We start from the raw sequence: 14,335 nt of genomic DNA, 5'->3' as shown, positions 1-14,335 counted from the left end.
CATGTATACTCGTAAATGATTAAAGTAATATGTGGTTAGTTTTGAAAAAAAAAACACCAACACACCCTCAGCCATTACTTTTAGGACAAAAAGAATGCATATTTATAAGTAGGTCACGGAATTTCGTCTAAAGTTTAATGATGCATGAAATCCGTGCACATTTTTCTGCATACAAGCCGCTCCTATATTAAAGAAATAAGTACAGCATGAAATGATAGGTTACAGATCTTTCCTATCAGTGGGGCTGAAACAGTGCCGTCAACAGTTGTCTTGGATGAAATCTTCAATGATGCGATATTGAATAAAAAAAAAACCCAGCCAAATTAAAAAAAAAATATTTTAAAACTTATGATTTTTTCTCTTTGATTAAGTGTCCTGATATTTTTATCTATGACTTGAAAATATTTCAAAGCTACTCATTAATACTTTGCATTTGCCGATGCAAACATTTTCTTTTCTCAAATCCCATATTCATCAGTGCTCGCTATCTCTGAATATTTTGAATTTCAAATTCTAAAATGAATAAAAATCTTTCCGATTCTTCTAAAGCTGTCTTTACAAGTTCAAAATCCCTTTAAAGCGTTGCTAAACACCCTCGCATCTTATGAACCACATCTTTTGAAAACAACGCAAGACATACAGATCTCATGCGTAATATTCCAGAATCTCAAATAACGCGAATTGTCACGGATTACGAGATTTTACACGAGACTTACCGTGAGCTGTTTTGTCAAAGAAAACCATGAACTGAGAGGAACCAGATTAGTCTTTGATCTCGCTATTTTCAAGGTGAAGTTGAATTAGGATTAGATGCCGAAATCTTTTTCACAACAAGGATTATGCTAATTATGTAACATAAAGCAAGATATTGAGTTGAATTCAAATTAAAATGGCACTATCGATTCTATAAGTGCATAGCGCTTGGACTTTCAAGTTTTCAAGAGATACGTATCAATTTCAAGGTTTCATCCACTGACATGTATTAAACTCATAATTTTCAAACAAATCAATCGAATCAGCTGATTCTATAAATGTTATCAGGCAAATGTCACTAATTTCGCATACATAATAACGTCAAATGCACACATGTTAACTACTAGTATGTACTGACAGATTTATGTAAATATTTAACAACTTCATCAGTACTAGGGTGCATCATTTTGATGCATTTTATATGGGGTGCGAAGAGGAATTCAGTCATATATTTTCTTTGATGTGTAAGAATTTCATTCTAAACTTCAGTACACTTTCGTTTAAAAAGTCAACGTTAAATCTTTTATTGGTATATTGGAAAACATCAAAAGAGCGCAACTTTTCGTACAGCATGATGGTTTCACATTTAAAATGGCATTTTATGTTTCTATATACATGTAATTATATTGATAAATTTAACACATTTACTGGCTAGACTGATTAGTACATTCAATTATATTTCAACGACAAGTAATAATGACATATTGTGAAATAATAAAAAAAAAACACATAAAAACCCACGGATGGTATCCTCGTTGCGCACTGCCACAACGAAGATTTCTTGCAATGAAGCTACCAATATTACACCTAGAATCATGAAATAAATAAACTGTATACACTTTTTAGAAAAAAGGAAGGGAATAATACATCGTATGTGAAATTAAGATCAAACAGTAGTTTGTATTTCTTCTTATTTGTTACCTCTTTATGAAAAGAACTCAAATTTCATGCTAAGAAAATGTATGCGATTGACTGCCATTGGCAACAACGTTTCATTGATGCAATCAAATTGTCATTAAAAATAAAACTTGCTAAATACAACGTTGGAATTGGGTTGTCCTTGAGTAGACAACCTTTGTACCAATGTACCAAACATGCGTGTATCTTTTGGATGCAACGCAACGACGACCGACCAAGATTGTGCTGCAGTGTACTCATAAAAAAAATCAGTAATTTGGTGCGAACTTGAAGGGTAATGGGGAACAGAACTGGACTTGGAAAATCCTTTATGAGCACCTCCTACGGAAATGTTATAGAAATCCGAATTAGGAACTTGCATGAAACTATTCAACACCCTCTCTTGCCCTTCATCTATAATCGCTTACTACAGACTTCATTGCAACAGAACAACACGGAACTCCATTTGCACGGGTTTGTTTTTTACTTTGTCGACAGACATTCATTACAATGCATTGGCGTAATGTTTCACCCTTTGTAGATTCGCCATGTAAATAAAAGTTGTGTCTACTCTCACATTCTACAGCGCAGATTTTTTTACTGGTCTATTTTTTATAATATGTCAATCAGTCTACTCGATATCTCCTATGTTGAGTTCTGCAGTAAGGACCGGATAGCTCAATCAATCGTTGGTCCTTACAATTGGTTCCAAATGGTTCTTTAACATATTGAATTTCCATTCTTCATTCATGTAAACCACTATCTCATATGCATATAGCCTAGTTTAATATTTTTGTAGATAAACAAGTCTTACGGACGTGGCGCCATTATCGGGAATCCATGCAGTGCGTGGATAGTATCCTTCCAACAAATCTGGCAAAAAGGCTTTAGAGTAAACTGACACCAGACTTGACTTTTTTGATAATTTAAAAATAACTCTAATGATACGATGTAAATATTTATTTACCGTTGTCCACGTTTTATACTGTAGTACAAAACAAAGGGGTAAAATGATAACCAATCTTATCTACCTTGGATATTGGCAGATATTAATTTATCTGATCAAAAATTTGCATCGGCCGGGAATCGAACCCGGGCCGCCCGCGTGGCAGGCGAGCATTCTACCACTGAACCACCGATGCGATATAATAGGGAATATTTCTCATAATTTTGACACTAATCTATTTATAATTTTTACCTGAAGGGACGATTTACCTGTGTCTTGTTTTAGCCTATAGCCGCGGGCTAACGACAGCCAAGGACTATATACTTCGATTTTTTTTAGAGATAGACTGTGTATTAATAACTATAAATTTTCTATGTAATCAGACTTTTTAAGAGTTGATATAACTACATTTTTAACTAATTAAAAGTATTTCTGTGAATAAAGATACCTATGTACTTTGTTACGTGTTATACTAGAAGTCCAGGAGATAATATGTTCGTGAAACCCACAACTGTCATTCATAAATCATACATATATTCTTTAAATCAAATCCTTGTCAAACCTTTTTTTATTCCTGTTTTAAGGCGTACTTTAAAATATGCTATGTATTCTTAAATATATTATAAATAAGGAATCATTAAACAAAATATACTTTGCGTTTATTCGTCTTGTGTTTATGGTGATGTAGTTTGGGAAAATTGGACAAATGAACAAAGTAATTTATTAGAAAGTATACAGAATGAAGCTGCACAAACAACTACTGATCCTAAACGAAGCAATTTCTATATCAAGAGCTAAGCTTGGAAACACTTAAGAAACGTATAGATATATAACCACAAATCAATATCATTGCTTAAAATATCAAACAATGTTGCCCCTGTATACTTATATAATAATGTTGATGGACCCCCCCCCCCCCCCCACACACACACACACAATAACTACATGTGCTGTACAATAACTTGACCTACCGCATTCCAGTTGCAAGAATGGCATCTTTTTCTCAAAAGTTTTGTACCTACTACAATTACATTGTGGAACAATTTACAACAGAATACAAAGAATATAGCTACAGTTTCAGCATTTAAAAACAGTCTCAAAATATCAAAAGTGAAAAATTGAATACGTAGAAATTGTATAATTATGGCAAAGGTTAGAAAATATTTGGCATTTACAATGGAGAAAAAAAACCCCAGTAGTGATATTAAAGTGTTTAAAAATGCTGACCTCCACTCACATCACCTTCTTGAGTCACCATTATATGCCAAAAGTGTTTTCAAGATGTTGATCCTAGACCAGAGTGGCACATTGGTCAGTGGCATATGTGTAATTAGACACTGAAGATATGAATTAATAAATGAATTGTACATGTATGTAGTTTGCCTTAAGTCTTTGTCCCAAAGTTATGTCATTTTCCCATATGGTATCAATTTATATAGTGTCAATATCTCACCTGGTTAGTGGGACAAACTCAAAACAGAAGTGGTTTTTCAATTTCTTGGAATCGTCCAAACTATAGCATGCATTGATTTAATTTGGAAAAAGAACCTCTGACTGTTACAAAAATGTATAATTATCCAGTACATTAGTTTAACATAAAACAATAATTAATTAATTGGTCATTGTTTAGATATCCAACTCTAGATTGTGGCATATTCCTAGTCGTGTTAAAAAAGAAAATTTCATCCTTCTTTCTTTCTTTGAATTGTACAAAGTTATTACCTCTATTTTCTCCAGAACATTAAATATAGACTTTTATTGGATATCAGACGGTTCAAAATTGTGACCTTTCTCTGAACTATCCTACTTGACTTTTATTGACACTTGTTTTCTGGGTTTGAGATTTGAAGAAACTTAAAATTTAACATTCTTGTTGTTCTGGAAAAGAATTCTTAGTATATTTTACACTATATACACAAATGAACTATATTTATTATATCTCATCGAGAAAATACCTTGTCCTTCATTCCAATAAAGTGGTAAGTCAGTGCTTCACGGAAGCATAGTTTGTGCCAAATTTTGTAATTTGTAAAATGAGAAAACAACAAACAACGAGGACTACATGAACAGAGGCTATATAATTATTTTCCTCAGGTGAGCTAAATGATAAAGTTTGTTGATTTTTTTCTAATGTATACCGTAATAGTTTTCGTTCCCGCATGTGCTCATGTCCTTCTTTACTCCCTTGGCAACAATTTTTGTATATCAAGAATGTGGGTGCCCTGGGGGCATACATTTCACAGGTAAGAATATATAAAACATTGCTGAATTGTTATCCAAATATGAGATCCCTACGAATTCTAAGCATCGGTGGTCAGTGGTAGAATGCTCGCCTGCCACGCGGGCGGCCCGGGTTCGATTCCCGGCCGATGCAATTTTTGAGGTATTGTAAAGACGATTAATTATCTAAAGTACATGTATAACCAAATGTTTAATGAAATATCTTTTTTAGATCGAAAATATTGTGATGATTTACACAACAACCATTTTACCAAAAATTAGTCACATACTGACTGTTTGATTTTACGAAATAATATAAAAACATGCATTTGATTATGAATACTAGTATATTGTTAATTGCTTTGATGTATTTACTGATGTATTTGAAACCTGATGATGAAGTAAAGACTATAACTGATGCTTTTTCTTATCTTTAAAATAAAAAAAAAGATCAATTATGAATATAGGACCAGCATTAAAGTAACTTCTTATGAAAATAAATAGACGCTGTTTTATTGGAGAAATTTAACATGTTTTATGTTTTCTTGAAGTGTTTTCGTTTTTATGGGCTTATAAATCCATTTTTTTTTCTACAGCTACAAAATACTTTTTTCTCTCCAAATAATAACTACATGTATGTAGGTATAATGCTTAATCAAAATAAAGACAACATCGCATTGATAAAATATTGCAGCGTTCAACATGCCATTCCATATGTTTATTACATGATGATATTCAATGCATGTCATTCAATTTGAACAAATACTTTATAATGAAAAGCCTCCTGTGTGATATCTCTTTCCATAATTCTACTCGATGAACGCATATTTTTTTTTTTTTTTTACATAAGGTTGCTTTGAAGGACAAGATTTTTAATTCGTGATGAGAGAAATTAATCATTTGTGATGTGAGTGGGGTGGTTTTAAAGGAATTTTCTTTCAGAACCATGCAAATATGGCAGGTTCAGTTTGTAAAAATCATTATCTTAAACAATAAGGGGCCGGGAATGATTCAAAACGAGGATTTAAGGAAGGAGTCTTTTCTGGTTTTCGACTTGTCAAACGTAAATTTGATTAATTGTTCATTAAATCAAGATGAAAGGAAATTAAAATAGTACATTTTTCTTTCCCTTTTTGACTATCATACAACTTGGCATAGAAAAAGTAATCAATGTTTAGAATCTAACAAGGACTATATTTTTGGCCTAATATTGGCGTTGGAAAATATCGCATGTTTCGCAATCCAGAATTGCAGTCTGTTTTAGCATTTTAAAAACAATAACATTAATGTTGGATTTTTTTTAACTAATTCAAACTAATAATATGATACTTGGGTTTCAGAATATGTTTTTAAAATATGATTTGCCTGTCAACTTACATCTTATAAGCTTTTTAAAGCGCCCATTCTATACATTGATTTTTGTGAAAAAAATCGCTAAAATCAGTTTTTCTCTCTTATTAAATGGTCAATATATTAGCTTTTCTGTCAATGTATATCTTTATATAAAGTCTTCAAAATACATAAAAATCAGAAATACAATGTATTTTATTATTGGAAGCCTTAAAAAAATAATCAAAATTTCTTCAAAATTTAAGAAAATTAGAGGAAATGCGGGCTAAGCAATATCAATTTTAGTATAAATATTATATTTAAATTAGTAGTATAAGGTGATAGACATTCTGATATTCTATCATTTCATTGAAGAATAGAATCTTCAAATCTTTAACAAATGTCTACAGAACGACAAAGAGCTACACTTTTACGTTGAGGAAAAAGGTAGTGACCTTGACCTGACCTTTATGCATAAACAAAAAGGTCTAATTTGATTAAACTGTGAGAATCATTTGGTAATATGATCCGTTTGACTGTGTAAAAATTTCATGAATTTCTTATTATAAGAAGTATGTTTGATAACGAGAAGATTTCTTCCTTAAGAGAAAGGCAACTTTTGGGGTTGTCCGATATCAAATAGAAATCTATGAAAAATTCTTTCGAAGGTTAAATAGGTTAATTAAATCATTTTGCAATTGAATGGAAGAAATATAAAAGTTTCATTTTTTTTTACATGATTAGTAAGGGATCATAATTCTGGAAGTGTAATATTTGAACATCGACCACTGCATTTAGTATTTTTTTTTAGTGTGATATTTAATTAATTTAATTACTTTGCTGGATAATTATGTCAGTGCCAAGTTGGCATTATTGTATATATCTAAGGTGCAGTTTTAAAAAGTTCAAAAATGACATTTGATAGTCCTTTGCCAAAAGATTATAATCACTTCTTCTATTATTATTTTGCACCTGGCAAGTAAAATATTTACCTTTGAGAATTAATATCCATTAAAAAATAATGATAATTCTTTGGAATGATAAAGTTTCTTACTGGATATTTAAAGTCATAATGGTCAAAGATTAACATGGTTGCTCAGATGAGCGATGTGGTCTATTGCATTTTCTTCCATTCAAAATAATTTGAAATAATTTTTTTCATAAATAAATATGAATGAATGTCAAACCATTCATTTAAAGCATCAAGCATAACAATGCTAGTATATTCAATCAATATTGACATAAGTAAATGCTACTACATGTAACAGTGAATAAAATTTGTGTCCACAATTTACTTCACGCATTGAAGTAAACAACACATCAATATACTAGTATGCATTATATCGCACTAGGCTTTATTTCGTTGAAGTCTAACATAAATTAAGCGAGGTAAACCAAAAAATATGGCGGATTCATTCTAACAAGCCTAATTGTTGATAGGCAAATTTTAAAAAAACCTTTACAATGAGCTAAATTCAACTTGCTTGGGTAGAGCGTGCGCTAGAAAAAGAACTTCAAAATACCAAGAATATAACTCAAACACGTTTCCAAAAGTCTAATTCCATTCCAAAATAAATGCATCGGCCGGGAATCGAACCCAGGCCGCCTGCGCGGCAGGCGAGCATTCTACCACTGAACCACCGATGCGTTTTGCAACATAGTACATGTATAATTCCTTATTTAATACTTCAGCAATAAATTCTATATTCTGACCTGTGTGTTAACATTTAACATTTTTATTTTCTCGTTTAAAACCACAGAAAACACTCTAAATAAAATTTGCACAAAATCTCTTTCTGAACAACTTTCAGGCTAGTTCAAATGAGGGTACGTTTTTCTCACATAAGGGGCCCAATCACTCATTTTTGTTTATATATAGTTGCTTTCAGAATTCTCTTCCAGAATCATATAGACACTGTCAAGATTATTAAAGTGTACAGATATACATTACTTAATTTCTTTTTCAAATTTGATTCTCATATGATACATGGTGAGGGGGAGGGGGTGTCAAATAATGATGGTCAGAAAAAGACAACCATTGATTGTGTTTGTATCAATTGAAATCATCTATCAAATGTCTGAACAAAGAGGTTATTGCTTTCAACTGTTTAATTAAATTAAGGGTTTAAGGTGCCTCACTACACCTTGAAATAGTTTCTCAAATCAGCAGAAAATTACTTGATTATGACAGAAAGCATGACGGATAAGAAGTATATATATCAAATAGGTGAAAAAATGTGCAATTTTAGATAAAAATTGGATTTTCAAAAATTTCATTCAAAAGCCCCAGGTGGATTCAAACTCATGACCTGCAGTTCACAAGCCTAATACTTTAACCACTGAGCTATGACGATATACATCTGAATCGATTGATACAAACAGTTTAACAAAACATTTAAATCGCCATCTTGTGACGTAGTGTCTTAAAAAGTATAAGTCTCGGTGTGGTGAAGTACCTTAAAGTTTTAAAAAGCAACGAGGAAGCTAATTGTGCTCAGGTGGGCAACTTTGCATCTTGTTTAATAACGATTTAAAATCAATTCAATCTGTCCCTTTCGCCTTCATCAGTCGATATAAAATAATTGTCATCATTTTAATTACCTGTGTAAATATGTCATATCCTTAATTTCCCCCAAAAGAATTGCATCGGCCGGGAATCGAACCCGGGCCGCCCGCGTGGCAGGCGAGCATTCTACCACTGAATCACCGATGCTATACCAGAGTTGGCATAATTCCAGAATGGATAATTTAGCAATTATTTCAATAAAATGGCATATTCTTACCTGTCGATTTATCCTCAGGGCACGCGCGACAAGATAACCAACACATCTATAGCAGAATGTTGGCTGAAGTGGCCATGGTTTATTGCGAGAAAAAAAATTAGTATGGTAACAATGAAAAGCATTAAATGTGATTATATATCGTTTTAGCTCACCTGTACAAATGGATTCAGGGTCTGGTTTCCTTAGAATTAATGTTCTTTGCTGTCGTCATTATTGATGTCCACAGCGTTAACATTGCTTATTAAATCTCCTCCTTCAGAACCTTTGAGAAAATTCCAGCAAAAATCAGAACAAAATAACCGCTTGAAGCGCTCTCAGATTAGTTTAAACGGACAAGTTTTTCTTACAAAGGGAGAATATTATTCATTTGTTTATTATAAAGTATAGTGTTTTAAGAATTTCTCCAGATTCCTATAGATAATTTAAAAATATAAACTCTTGCATAATTATATGGAAGACTTAAGTTTTTTTCAAATCAAACTGTCATATGATATAAGAGATGAAAGGTGGTTCAAGTAAAGAAATTCAGAGAAAGGCCACCGCGCGTTGGTTGATTTTCAACAAAAATGGTCCATCGGATTAAAAATCCGCTAGGCAAATTTAGTTTTAAAGTCAAACAATAAAATCAAATATATCAGCGTAGCGCAATGCGTTACAGCATTAACTACGAAGCTCCTGGTCATGAGTTCGAGTACCGATAAGGCTTTTTATAAATTTTACATCTCTAAAAAAATTAAAACACATTTCATTAGATCAGTGTTAAAGTTGATAATTCTAAAACTGTGGAAGTATTTTGATTATAATGTAATTTAATCCACATTATTTTAAAAGTGCAGGAAGTAGTAAGGTAATTCATAAAAATATCATGTGATCGAATTTTTAAGCTGACCTGAGAAAAAGGACTTAGTGTCTGTCTTCTTTTAGGCACGTTGTCGATGTTCACAGCTTTAACATTTACATTAATTTATATCTTTTCCATTAGTACCATTAAGACAATTTCATCAACTAAAAAATGGCACAAAATATATGTGCCTGAAACGCTTTCACATTGGTTGATTTGAAGGGACAAAAATTCTCACAAGGGAGACAGTCATCCATTTGTGATGATAAAATATGTTGTTTAAAGATGTCTTTTGATCCATTTAGACGAAACATAACATATAACCTTATGTTGTCGAAACATAAACATATAGGTGACTCAATTTTTTTAAATCATATCTTAATTTGAATTCAAAGAAAGGAAACCATTTGTTGTGTCTAATTTCAAACAGCAATCTTTAAAAAGACTTCTCTTGAAGAAAATGAAGGCCTATTTCTCCTCATTATTCAATGAAAGAAAGCATGTAAAATTGCATTTTTTTCCCACACATAGCACCAAAGGGTCTAAATTCAGAAATTTTAATATTTAACAACGACAACTGAACTCCGTATTGGTTTGCATTATTTGCACACTGTGACAGATAATTGTGTAAGTAACAATACATGGTGGCAATTTGAAATCTTTTCCGAATTCAATAATTGTTATATGAAAGACTTTTAATGTAATCAAAATTCATGTTACTTATACATGCATAAAACCATTTAAGGAAAACAATGTTCTAGATGGTTATGCTAGAACTAAGGTGACAATTTTGTATCCGTCTGAGGCTCATTTTATTTAGACATATGGTTTGCCATTGGAAAGTTTGATTTCTTTACCTGATTTTAAATCCGATAAGAGTTTTGTTTTAATCAAATTTAATTACATTATAAATTATATAATAAAATGAAATTTAAAAAAAAATATTTTACATTAATTGATGAACGTAAATGTTTTTTTCAGGCAAACAAGCCAATAATGCTTACTTCAGTATATCGATAAGCATTATTGCTAGGGTTAGCAAGTCTGCTCATTGTTTTATTATAATTGATTTACTTCAAGTCCTTTAGCAGTCATTACGAAATGTAAAATAATTTATTTCAGTGATATAATACGTGTATAAAACCATTTAAAAAGCTGGGTGGCTAACAAATTCCCTATCGATATCAGATCTGCCTCAAACCTTAAAAATATGACATAATTTATCATGCATTTTTATTCAGTAAAGAAAAAACCCGACATATTTTGAAATTTGAACATTTTTCTACGTCTTTTTACAGAACTTCGTCTAAAAGAGGTAATTAAAGGGGCATGGTAACGAATAAAGTCAAAATTTGTTTTCCCGTTTTTAATGTTTACAATGCCTCAGCTAGCATTTCTGACAGTCAACCAAAATTGATAGTAAATATCTCATAAATATTTGTTGTGTAAGGAAAGCTCAGATGCTGTTTTTGTTTACATTTTAAATATTGAAAGAAACTTCCAAGTTTAGAATTTGACAAACGTAAGGAATAGTTTATTCATGTTCAAAACGAATAGGCAGAATAAAAAAAATCTGCTTGAAAAAGAACTTTACCGGTATATTATTCAGCCAATTTAAACAAAACACATGGCACGAGCATTGTTTACATAACAAAGAAATGTGAGCCCTGTGTCTTGCTTATATCTTGACGACTGGCACTCAACTTTTGGTTGACTAATAGAAAAGTCTTACTGATGCATTGTAAACATTAAAAACGGAAAAACAAATTTTGACAAAAATCGTTACTTTGTCCCTTTAAAGCCTTAAGGTGGAATGGGACACTTCCATATTGTGACGTATTGCTTATCAAAATAAACAATAAAATAAAGTGTAATTATATATACTTTTTAAGACACTACGTCACAAGATGGCGATTTAAATGTTTTGTTAAACTGTTTGTATCAATCGATTCAGATGTACTCCAGTATATCGTGATAGCTCAGTGGTTAAAGTATCTGGCTTGTGAACCGCTGGTCATGAGTTCGAATCTGCCTGCGGCTTTTGTTCATGTTTACTGAATGAAATTTTTGAAAATATAATTTTTTATCTAAAATTGCACATTTTTTCGCCCATTTGACACATATACTTCTTATCCATCATGCCATCTATCATAATCGTGTAATTTTCTGCTGATTTGAGAGAATATTTCAAGGTGTAGTGAGGCGCCTTAAATATTGTAGAATTTGAAAATTTTAAACTAGTGAAAGAATTTCAATTATAATTATAATTAATGTACTTTAATCCACATAATTATCGACAAATATCCCATACCACCTTAAAGAGGCATGGTCACGATTTTGGTCAAAAATTATTTTTGCGATTTTAATTCTTACAGTGCTTCACCAGGGCATTTTTAATAGGAAACCAAAATTTGAGTGTCATTCGTTGAGGTATAAGCGATTAACAGAGCTTCAAATTATTTGCAATGTATACAAAGCTGTTGTTTACATTTGAGTGTTAAGTGAAAATTCCAGTTTTATACCTACAATGAACGTTAAATGTAAGAAACTGTCTATATATGCTTAAAATGAAAAAGAAGGTAGACAAAATCATTTTGAAAAAGATGTTTTACTAGTAAATTGAACCTATGTAAACAAAAACATGACACAAGCCTTGTTTACATGACAAAGAATTGTGAGCCCTGTATCTTGCTTATAACTCTACGACTGACTCTCAAACTTCATTTAATCACTAGAAATGCATTCCTAAAGCATTGTAAAAAATAAAAACAGAAAAACAAAATTTGACCAAATCTGTATCCATGCCCCTTTAAAATGGCATTTAGAAGCATTCTCTACGTATGAATTCATCACATCTTAACGACGTCTAAAAAATTGCATCGGCCGGGAATCGAACCCGGGCCGCCCGCGTGGCAGGCGAGCATTCTACCACTGAACCACCGATGCGATATATGATGTGATATAATTCCATATCTTAATTAATCAGCAATGATTTATGAATTATTACCTGTAGATTTACCCCTCGGGACACGCGCGACAAGTCAACTAACAAATCTAGAATGTTGGTTAACGAAAAAAAGATTTGGTCAAGTCAACCGCGGGAAAAATCTTGTAAGATAAAACAAGAAAAGTCAGTGATAATATTGTTTGAGCTCACCTGAACAATGGAAGTCTGCGTCTGAAGTTCTTAAGTAATATCCGTTCCTCGGCATTAACATTTCACATTTTCATTTGTATATCTAGAAATACTAATTAAAAACAATTTCAAAGAAAAATGACCTGCACAGATTATTTATGTGTGAGGCGCTTTTAAGTTAGTTCGAATGGAGGGCCAGATGTTTTCTTGACCCATATAGACATAAAAGTCAAAGGCTAAATTAATGTAGATTTAGTGTCAAGGTTTTTTCAAAATCATACTTTTATCTGAAAAAGGGAGAAGAATGGGTAATTTAGGGAATCAGTGAAAGGTTACCATTCGGTTTTTTCTGGTGTCAAATAGAAACCGTTAGATTTTTTTCCAAAGTCATGGATTACCTTTAAATGGAAGAAAGTATGTGCATGTTTCGCTACACAAGACCGGAAATGGGCTACAATCTACAATAGGGAGTTGAATATCTGAACAATGACCATTACATTAAGTATTGTTTTACACTTTGCATTCAAACACTTTGTCTGATAATAAAGTAGTCTAAAGTGGTATTATTGTACCTAGTGTATTTTCAAAATTCAATAAATTTCATTTAAAAGCCCATTGCCATGATCATAGCATGCATGTAACCATATTTTAGAAGTGTGTCTCTCCTAACGTGAAATATTTACTGTTACTCCTCAAGTTTCAGTGTACCTACAAGTATTTTGGCCAAAAATAAACATCCTTGCACAAGTAAGGGATAATCACGATTTTAAACCAATCCATTCAGTCTGTTCACAGTCATCAGTATGTGTAAAATTATTTAATTTACCGGTATCTGTTTATTTAATATGCATTAAAATGAGTCACATTCTCTTTGTGTGAATGCATCACATCTTAAACTTTCCAAAAACTATTCCACCGATGCGATATGTGATCTATTATTAATCCATAATTTACCAATGATTTTCTATACTCTTACCTGTGTAAACCCCCAGGGCACACGCGACGAAATACCAAAAAGTTCTGTACGTTAGGTTAGCAAACGAGCAAAGCAAGATGTGATATGATGATATAATGAAAATGATCATTCATATTACTTCCTTTTTGGAAACTAAATTGTATACTGTTTGTGTAAGTTCGAATTTACACGTAATAAATGATGATCATATTTTCTCATAGATTGTTTAATGTACAAATAAATTTGAAATGTCTGAGGGAAATAAGAAGGTTACAGATTAGTATACTTTACAAAAAAGCTGCTGATTTTATGTAATAAAAGGGAATCGTATCATAACACTGCTGTGTTAAAGACATGACATGATCTAAAATAAAAGGATAGTTAAATTAACCAAACTCTTCAAAATTGGCACAATTGTACAATGTTTTGTTTCAATTGTTTATTGCTGAATATTGCTACCTATGGCTGATATGCC

General features: G+C 31.9%; 5 non-coding genes across 5 annotated transcripts; 1 reads left to right on the top strand and 4 right to left on the bottom strand.

Annotated features, from left to right (window-relative positions):
- Window positions 1-2,721: 2,721 nt before the first annotated feature.
- On the bottom strand, window positions 2,722-2,792 carry Trnag-gcc (transfer RNA glycine (anticodon GCC)). The gene has a single exon. It is a non-coding gene; the product is annotated as a tRNA-Gly (tRNA).
- A 2,108-nt stretch (window positions 2,793-4,900) lies between these two features.
- Trnag-gcc (transfer RNA glycine (anticodon GCC)) lies at window positions 4,901-4,970 on the top strand. Its single transcript has one exon. It is a non-coding gene; the product is annotated as a tRNA-Gly (tRNA).
- Window positions 4,971-7,721: 2,751 nt separating this feature from the next.
- On the bottom strand, window positions 7,722-7,792 carry Trnag-gcc (transfer RNA glycine (anticodon GCC)). Its single transcript has one exon. It is a non-coding gene; the product is annotated as a tRNA-Gly (tRNA).
- A 995-nt stretch (window positions 7,793-8,787) lies between these two features.
- Trnag-gcc (transfer RNA glycine (anticodon GCC)) lies at window positions 8,788-8,858 on the bottom strand. The gene has a single exon. It is a non-coding gene; the product is annotated as a tRNA-Gly (tRNA).
- Window positions 8,859-12,644: 3,786 nt separating this feature from the next.
- On the bottom strand, window positions 12,645-12,715 carry Trnag-gcc (transfer RNA glycine (anticodon GCC)). The gene has a single exon. It is a non-coding gene; the product is annotated as a tRNA-Gly (tRNA).
- Window positions 12,716-14,335: the final 1,620 nt, after the last annotated feature.

The sequence above is a fragment of the Crassostrea angulata genome, chromosome 1 (genome assembly GCF_025612915.1).
Source record: "Crassostrea angulata isolate pt1a10 chromosome 1, ASM2561291v2, whole genome shotgun sequence".
Lineage (NCBI taxonomy): Eukaryota > Metazoa > Mollusca > Bivalvia > Ostreida > Ostreidae > Magallana > Magallana angulata.
The sequence above is the reverse complement of the archived record's forward strand: the minus strand, read 5'-3'. Positions and strand labels throughout refer to the sequence as shown.